At 53.9% G+C, this 8,732-nt stretch overlaps 2 long non-coding RNA genes across 3 annotated transcripts; both read left to right on the top strand.

Annotated features, from left to right (window-relative positions):
- Positions 1–733: 733 nt before the first annotated feature.
- LOC129200831 (uncharacterized) lies at positions 734–1,258 on the top strand. Its single transcript, XR_008575118.1, has 3 exons — positions 734–914; positions 1,001–1,047; positions 1,168–1,258. It is a non-coding gene; the product is annotated as an uncharacterized LOC129200831 (long non-coding RNA).
- Positions 1,259–1,268: 10 nt separating this feature from the next.
- On the top strand, positions 1,269–7,915 carry LOC129200830 (uncharacterized). 2 transcript variants are annotated; one of them, XR_008575116.1, is made up of 3 exons: positions 1,269–2,230; positions 3,645–3,893; positions 7,627–7,915. It is a non-coding gene; the product is annotated as an uncharacterized LOC129200830 (long non-coding RNA). The 2 variants fall into 2 exon arrangements; XR_008575117.1 differs by lacking the exon at positions 7,627–7,915 and adding an exon at positions 4,046–5,173.
- Positions 7,916–8,732: the final 817 nt, after the last annotated feature.

The raw sequence follows: 8,732 nt of genomic DNA, 5'->3' as shown, positions 1-8,732 counted from the left end.
TGTCTGGCAGCGGTCCCCTAGGGTGGGCAAAGGGAGCGGGTTACTTGTCAACACAATACTAGGCTGTGTTGGGCAGGGCAGTTCCAGCCTGTGTCTGTGGTATGTTTGTTGTGTGTCTTGTCCTGTGTGTCTCAGCCCTTCCTCGGGTCTCAACACCCTCTTTGCGCTCAAAGGGCACGGCATGCTTCTCGGGCGCCATCCCTAGGCTCTCAAACGCCTGTATTCATCGGTGTAGCGCCAACGGGGCGCTTCTTTTGCTTGCCCTGCAAGCTTACGGCGTGGATTGTTCTTGCGTGTCGGAAGCTTCCGGCGGGTCCTCTTTTTGCAGCCTAGTCCTAGGCCGCATCGGGAGCTCTGCTCTCCAGCTGTCCGTTGTCAGGGACCGAGGCTTCTTCTCTGCGTCGTTACATTCTTAGGTCTTGAAGAGAGGCTTCTTGCCGCATCCCTCGCCCTGGTTTTGACCGTAGCTTCTTACAACTGGCTATCACGGTCCATTCTTTTCTGGGATTGCCATAGAGCTTCTGCGCCCGGGCGTCACGCCCTGTAGGTCGCCTTGCATGGCAGCCTCTCCGGTCCGGGAGTCGTTCCTCTCGCTGAGAGTTCTCTCTCACTTGTGATTTGTGTTGTTTGTAGCATTCTGTGTAGCGTTGATCCCTGTGCGTGTGTGTCTTGGGCGTGGAGCTGCTCTGCCCGGGGCTGTCGAGTCCAGGGTTAGGCGGAATAGCAAGAAGAGGGTCCGGTTAGTGTGTCAGTATGGCCAGCCTGGAATTGTTTGGCTCTCGCTCGGCATCTGGCTGACTTGTTTAATTATTTTGGGTTTTTTTTTTTTCCAGATGCAGAGAGAGAGGAAGCGCACCAAAGAGCAGCACAGGAGGGGAGCAGAGCGCCGTAAGGAGGTGGGTCGGTCATTTGAGGTGAGCTCGAGGAATGGCGAGGGCGATTGTGGGAGCGCTGACTTCTGACAAACATAGGAGTAATTTTGTGTCTCTTGGTGTCTTAGGTGCTGCAAGTGAGGACAGCTGCAGGGTCCATCCCTGGACCGAGCAGGTGAGCAGAAAGACACGGCGCTTCTGAGGAAGGGGGTGTCATGGGAGAGGTTGGTGTTGGCCGGTTGATGCAACGCTGACTGACAGTGCTGTTTTGTTTGTGTTCTGTTTTCTATTGTAGCTGATGAAGAGGCACCGGGCAATTGCAGGAACATCCCAGTTAGCCAATGCGCAGTGGTGATGTTTTTGTTGCTGATGGATTCGGATCCCCGGCTCTCGGAAAGCTAAGTTGAGGGACCGTGGCCGGGGAGGGAGCGAGTTTGGGGGTTGTGGTGGAGGGGTTTTATGGCTAGCGCCGGGGCGAGGGCTGTCTGGGAGCAGTTCCCCTTGGCTGGGCAAAGGGAGCGGGTTACATGTCACCACGATGCTAGACCGGGCAGGGCAGTTGCAGCCTGTGTTATGTCTGCGTGTCTCGTCCTGTGTGTCTTAGCCCTTCCTTGGGTCTCAACGCCCTCTTTGCGCTCAAGGGGCACGGCACGCTTCTCGGGCGCCGTCCCTAGGCTCTCGAACGCTGGTACTTGTCAGCGTACCGCCAATCGGGCGCTTCTTTTCTCCCATAGCGAGCTTACGGCGTGGATCATTCTTGCGTGTTGGAAGTTTCTGGAGGGTCCTCTATTTGCAGCGCTATACCAGGCTGCGTCCGGAGCTCTGCTCTCCAGCTATCCATTTTCAGGGACTGGGTCTTCCTCCCTGCATCCTTACCTCCTTAGGTCTTGAAGACGGGCTTGTTGCTGCCCCCATCATCTCGGTTTTGACAGTAACTTCTTATAACGGGCCATTTACGGTCAATTCTCTTCTGGGGTTGCCATAGAGCTTCCTCACCCGGGCGTCGTGCCCTATAGGTCGCCTTGTTCGGCAGCCTCTCCGGTCCGGGAGTCATTCCTCTCGCGAAGAGTGTTCTCTCGTTTGTGAGTCGCGTTGTTTGTAGCGTTCTGTGTAGCGTCCGTCTCTGTGTGTGGTGTGTGTGTGTGGAGCTGCTCTGCCCAGGGCTGTCGAGTCGGGGATAGGCGGAATAGCAATAGGAGCGTACGGTTAGCGTGCCGATACGGCCCGTCCGGAATTGTTTGGCTCTCACTCGGCATCTGGGTGACTTGTTTGATAACTCGGTGTGATTTTTCCAGATGCGGACTGGCTAGATGCCCAACGACGAGCGGCAGAGGAGGAGAGCAGAGCGCCGTAAGAAGGTAGGTCCGGACAAGTTTGGGAGTTGCAGGGGATGGCTTTTAAAGTTAGCGTACGGGAGAGGGCTGTCCGGGAGCGGTCGCCTTCGGGTAGGCAAAGGGCGCGGGTTACTCGTCGGCACCGTGCTAGACCGCGCCGGGCAGGGTGCTTTCAGCCCGCGTGCGGTTGTGTCGTGCAGGTTGCGTTGTCTGTCTTATGCTGTACGCCGCAACTCCCTCAGGTCTCGATGCCTCCGCTGCTTTTTGTGATCACCAGGTACCTTATTAGATCTCATGAGTCTTGAATATCTGTGCTCATTGGTATTGAGCTCATCAAGCCAGTTTCTCTCTTGTAGTTATAGCTTAAAGCATAGCTCTGTTTGGCGTGTATTGTGTCGTAGATGTTTCTGAGCGGACGTCTATTGCGGCGCCCAGCCGGGCGCTGCCAGCAGCTCCTCCGAGCGTTACGTTTGCCCCGAGTTCTTTTCTCAGGTTTCATTCCCCATGTTTTTAAAGGCCTTAGATCTTAAAACCCAGCCTCTGATGTATCTGTCATTTCAGTTTTGACAGCCTCTTTCTCTCGCCGGCCAAGGCCGTCGCCTCTTTCCCGGGGCCGCTATAAAGCACCCGCAACGTTGTGGTGCCATAGGGCTTCCTCGCCAGTCTTACCTTCGCCACGGTAGCCGTTCTTGCTCGCGGCCTTCTCGTGTCTCACGGTCGCGTTTGCGGAGTCTGTGCGCCGTGTCGGGGTCGGAGCCGCTCCCCCCGGGGGTGTAGCAATGTTAAAGACAGGGGTAGCATAGCTTTGTGGCGTGGCGGTAAAACATTGGCGTGACCGGATTTTTTTGGTGAAGACGCTACAGTCCATCTCTGGGCAAGTATCTGTAGACAGCTGTCACAGTTTCATTGCATTGGCGGGGGTCAGAAGCTGTACTCTGGCCTTCTGGGAGCAGCAGTTTGTGCGGTAGTTGAGTGGGTTCAATCTCACATGTGCCTTAGTTGGTATATTTGGGGTTCGGTGTATCTCTCCTCTGTTTGTTTTAGCTCTAGTTAGAAGGCTTATGCAGAAAAGATGACAGACCTTTCGGTCTCATCAAGCTACCGGTCAGCGGCCACCGCCTTACTTTGCACAGTTTGTTTGGGTTTGTCAGAGGCCGAGCGACAAGCCGCGCGTCACAGGCCCCCGGAAGAGGCGAGAGGAGCGCCGGACAAAGGCGGGCCGGCGTCCGACGTCAGCGGATCGGCGTGTCGGCGACTCCGCCTAGTTCACGCTTTTCCGGTTGTATTTTCTAGGCGCGAATAGATGCGCGAACGGGATATCCGCACCGGAGCGAACTTAAGCGAGGCGAGCGATGACCGGCGCGCTGACGTAGCAGTTTTCTGAGGTGTCGTATTATAGACGTAGCTAAAATCACATCCCGTCCTTTGAGTTTTGCAGGTGGCGGTCAGGCCTCGGCACGGCAGGCCGAAGAATCCGACTTCGAGCGGCCGAGGAAAAGGGACGGGCGAGAGGAAGGCGTTTCCAAGGAGGGCTTCGTCGCAGCGGAGGTCGACGCCGGGCGGCACGTCGTCGACCGGCGACGCTCTGTCTCGTGAGGGATGAAGCGGAACCCGGCGGATGGGGGAGCGTCCCGGTTAGATGACCTTTTCCCCATGAGAAGGGAATCTGGATTCTGCCCTCTGAAAGGTAATTTAAAGGGCAAAAATGGTGGTTGGGGGCAGGGCCAGCAGGGGTTTAACGCCAGGGTAGCAGAGGGCTATTTAGTCTGCCTCGAGTCTAGGGACAGATAGGGGTCCCGGGTCCATCGTGCCGGATGTAAACATTCTGGCCTCTCTCAGCGTTGCAGCGTCATTTCCGTGATCTGTGCTTTTTCATGCGTACGGCGCCTTACGGCAGGTCTCTAGGTTCTGCCGCACGCGCTCGGCGAGCATCCGCGGGGTCCGCGACGCCTCGTCGCTTCGGAATACGGCCCGTCGAGCGTTTCTCGTCTCGCGATCGGAGCTTAAAGCGCACCTCGCATCGCAGATGTTTCTGCGAGGTGGCCTTTGCGGAGGCGGTCCGTGCCGGACTCACAGTCGTGCTCTAGAAACTTCCGCCTCAATTGAAGTTTGATACCATCTTTCATCCCTGTATGCTGTGGGATGTCGGACTAGTCTAGTCTTGTTGGTGCCGAATACAGGGCCATTTTGACCCAGCAGAAGGGGCCTGGGGGAGTCCAGCTTGGGCGAGAGCAGGGATTGAGCAACTTGCTTATCTTGCACTGATAAGCACCGGACCTGAACAGGGGCAGGAGATGAGCAATTTGTTCATCTTAACAAGATGCGGCGTCTGACGGGTCTACTCCTTAATCAACTAAGTGACGCCTGGGGCGAGGGGGAGCCTCCTTCGCAGCTCGACCTTACTTTGGTAAAACTAAACAGACCACCGCTCCTCTGTACCGAACACGTTTGTTCTCCGCCACTTCCCCCCCCCCAGCCCCGACCAACTGCACAACAAGCCTTGTTAAGGGCCAATCGGCACACAATACCTGACTTAGTCCCACCTCGCCAAAAGTATAAATCTGGCATTCAGAATCCTCTTTTTTGAGGACGAGAACTCCAACTATCCGGACGGGTCGACGGGCCTGGACCTCTCTCTCTCCTCTCCAAGCAGGGACGCCTCTTTGGTAAGACTTGCGCCTCCGATTATGTCGGATGTTACCCTGGGAAAACTATCAATAACAAAAGCGCTGAACTATTAACTTGAGCTCAAAATTGTTGCAGTAAGTGCATTTATCAACGGCAGTTCCAAACTTTTTATATCTGTTGCCTCAATAAACTACCTATTTTTCTTTTCAACTTTGCGAAACTGTTTCAGTGAAAGTCCTTAGTGGGGCTCTGACAGGCAAACGTTGACTCTGATATGTGGCTACACACATAATCCTTTAGATGTAAACCGTTGACCAAGTCTGGGACTAAGACTGGACCTAGCCGCACCTAGGCTCCTCTCTGCGAAGGAGTTTAGAAAGCAAGGGGGTCCTTTCAGAACCTCGTGACTCAACGGGAGGGCCTCCCTCAGCCACACATCAGACTCGTACCCTTTCATGTGACATATGCTTAGAGGCTTGTGTCTTAAAGCCTAGCTTCTCACCCCCCCCCCCCCCCCCCCCCCCCCGTTGTTCTGGTGTTGTGTTGCCTTGCTGCAATTTGTGTTGGTTTTGACCACCATCTGAGACGTCTTGTTTTGTAGCGCTTTGCGTTGTATTGCCTTGCGCAGCCCTGTCTTTGGCTGGATATCGCATTGCGCCACTCTGTATTCGTATTGCTTGCCAACGGAGACCGCCTCGCATTACGTGGGCCCGCGCTCTGCCTCGCCTCGCGCCGCTCTGCCTCACGTTACGTGGGCCCGTGCCCTGCCTTGCCCTGCGCCGCTCTGCCTTGCCGCTGCCTGCCAATGGAGACTGTCTTGTGTTCAGCGACCCGGTCCTCTGTATAGCGTTGCGCGGCTCTGTCTTTGTACTGCCTGCCAATGGAGACTGTCTTGTGTTCAGCGACCCGGTCCTCTGTGTTGCGTTGCGCGGCTCTGTATTGCGTTGCGTGGCCCTGTATTTGTATTGCCTGCCATTTGAGACTGTCCAGTGTTACATAGCACTGTGTTCATGCATGCTTTCTATTTGGTTGTATATTGCATCGCAGTGCTTGGCATTGCCTGGTGTTCGGTATGGCTCTTGTTGCATTTGGGTGGTTGGGCATTACAGAGCCGGCATAGAGAGCGGCCCCAGCCCAGGATGGTAATCTGTCAGTACAGTCAGTTGGGGCGGAGGTCGTACGGGCCGTTTTGCGAGGCAGAGGGTAGTTGTCGGCCAGCCGGCCCTAGAGCCCTTCCGTTGTGGTTTTCAAGTGCCACGGCACGGTTTGGATTCCCGCACGACAGCCTCGAGTGAGGTTTTTGTGGAGTATCCAAGCAACAGCGAAGGAGCGGTGCAGTTAGCAAGGCATCTTCCCCGGTCCCTGCCTATGAGCGCTAACTCTACAGAGTCAGGCGGAGCGGCGATGGTGTCTTAAGGGACAGGGTGAGGCCGTTCCACAGATGGGCCAAGAATCAGGGCCGTGGCCCGTTGTGGCGGGCGGGTGGCAGAACGGATGTGCGTGCGGGTGAGGGGTGGAGCGTGAGGTTGTGGCGGCGCCTATTTTTGTGTGTGGTGGGCTCTGTGTGTGTGTTGTGTAATTTTTTTTTTTCCAGGTAGAGCAAGCTAGTTTGCTTTTTGAAATTAGAAAAAAAAAACCCCAGCTGGGGGATTTTTTTTTTTCCTCCCCCGGCTGGGTTTTTTTTTCCCCTGGGTCCCGGCCGCTCCGCGAGGCGACGTTCGTCGCCAAAGTTTGGACGGCGGCGCGGTTCGGGCCGGGGTTTTTGCCAGGCAGGGCGAGAGATGAAATTTTGAGGGCGTCTCCCGGGAACGGCGTTCCCGGGGAGCGCCGGAAGGAGCGGGCGATGTCCGGTTGTGGTGGAATGGACGGGTGTTTGGGTGAGGGGTGGGGTGTGAGGTGGTGGTGGAGGTGCCTAATTTTGGGGGGTGGGGGGGGTGTATTTCTTTCCAGGTAGAGCAAGCTAGTTTGCCGTTTGAAATTAGAATAAAAAAAAACCCCAGCTGGGGGATTTTTTTTTTTCCTCCCCCGGCTGGGTTTTTTTTTCCCCTGGGTCCCGGCCGCTCCGCGAGGCGACGTTCGTCGCCAAAGTTTGGACGGCGGCGCGGTTCGGGCCGGGGTTTTTGCCAGGCAGGGCGAGAGATGAAATTTTGAGGGCGTCTCCCGGGAACGGCGTTCCCGGGGAGCGCCGGAAGGAGCGGGCGATGTCCGGTTGTGGTGGAATGGACGTGTGTTTGGGTGAGGGGTGGGGTGTGAGGTGGTGGTGGAGGTGCCTAATTTTGGGGGGTGGGGGGGGGTGTATTTCTTTCCAGGTAGAGCAAGCTAGTTTGCCGTTTGAAATTAGAATAAAAAAAAACCCCAGCTGGGGGATTTTTTTTTTCCTCCCCCGGCTGGGTTTTTTTTTCCCCTGGGTCCCGGCCGCTCCGCGAGGCGACGTTCGTCGCCAAAGTTTGGACGGCGGCGCGGTTCGGGCCGGGGTTTTTGCCAGGCAGGGCAAGAGATGAAATTTTGAGGGCGTCTCCTGGGAACGGCGTTCCTGAGGAGTGGTTCTCTGGAGTTTTGTATTTGCCTGTGATTGCAGGTAGTAGTGTTAACACTAGCAGCAGTGTTGGTTTTGAAGGCAAAGGGTGTGGGGTCTTACTCTATGTGAGCAGTGTTGAGGAGGACCAGGTGGGCACACAAGAGGGTGTAATGGATGTTTTACAAGGATGGGCTTGTAAAGGTTTTGCCTGATCAGTGTAGATTCTTGTGTAATAATGTAAACTAATGAAGGTGTTTGGTGTTATTCTTTACAGGCAGGGAATCAGAGTAGCTATCCAGGTGTCCGCAAGCTGCATGTGTTTGGCCGGGGGGTTGAAGCGGAGGATCCAGATTCCATTGTAGTGGAGAGCTCTGGAACGAGAAGAATTTTAAGCGAAGCAGGAGAGATAGACTGTCAATGTGCCCGAACTAATAACTGTCATTGCTCTGAGTCCTTGCTGTGGTGATAGTGCATCACTGGAAACCTATGTATTAATGCCTAATGTTGTTGTTCTTTAAAGAAAGTAACAATAAAGGTGAAGTAATAAAGAATGATTTTTTTTGTTCTGCCGCTTGTGAAATGTTTGTGTGTCAGTCATTATTTGGGTGTCATTGTTTGTCTTTGAGCTTTGTCGTAAAGGGGGGGGGGAAATAATTTTGTGTGTCTGTTGTTGGTGTTGTGTTTTGTCTTTGTGCTTCTGTGTCCCTGGTGGCCTTTAATATTCTGTCCTTTTTTTTTGTAATATTTATGTTCACCATATGTGTGTAAACAAATCTAGTGAAGTTAAAATAAAAATAATGGTTTAAAGGAAAAAAAAAATCAGAAGCAGCAGTAGAACATGTCACCTCCCTGGGAGTAGTAGTTTAAAGAAATAAAAAAATATAAATAAATTTATGAAAATAAAAAAATCTACTCCCAGGTTGTGTGAAATTTTCTACTGCTGCACCAGACTTATTATTTTTATTGTTTTATTTATACATACTATACAGATAATAATACAACCCTATACAGTACAAAATCGTACAGTTTACCTGTACAAACCCCCCTCAATTACAGGAAAACTACAGAAATCAAAAGTTCTACTGTATACCGCCCTTCCAGGACCTAAAACAACCATAGAGTTACCGGTACCCACACTACACAGGAACCAAAAACCATCCCGTCCACCAAGCCCCCTCCACTCTCTATGATCCCCAGTCCTCCAAGCCGTCCATTTTAAAACCTCTATGACCGGAAGCGCTACTCTGTGGTCGGAAGTCCTCCAAGGGACCAGGAAGTCCTCCAACAACCCCGGAACCCTCGTCTCTATGACCGGAAGTCCTCCAACGGAACCCTGAAGTCCGCCGACTCCGACGGGAAACATTGTCCCGACAACCCGGA

This window comes from Grus americana, unplaced genomic scaffold, assembly GCF_028858705.1.
Source record: "Grus americana isolate bGruAme1 unplaced genomic scaffold, bGruAme1.mat scaffold_552, whole genome shotgun sequence".
NCBI lineage: Eukaryota > Metazoa > Chordata > Aves > Gruiformes > Gruidae > Grus > Grus americana.
The sequence above is the reverse complement of the archived record's forward strand: the minus strand, read 5'-3'. Positions and strand labels throughout refer to the sequence as shown.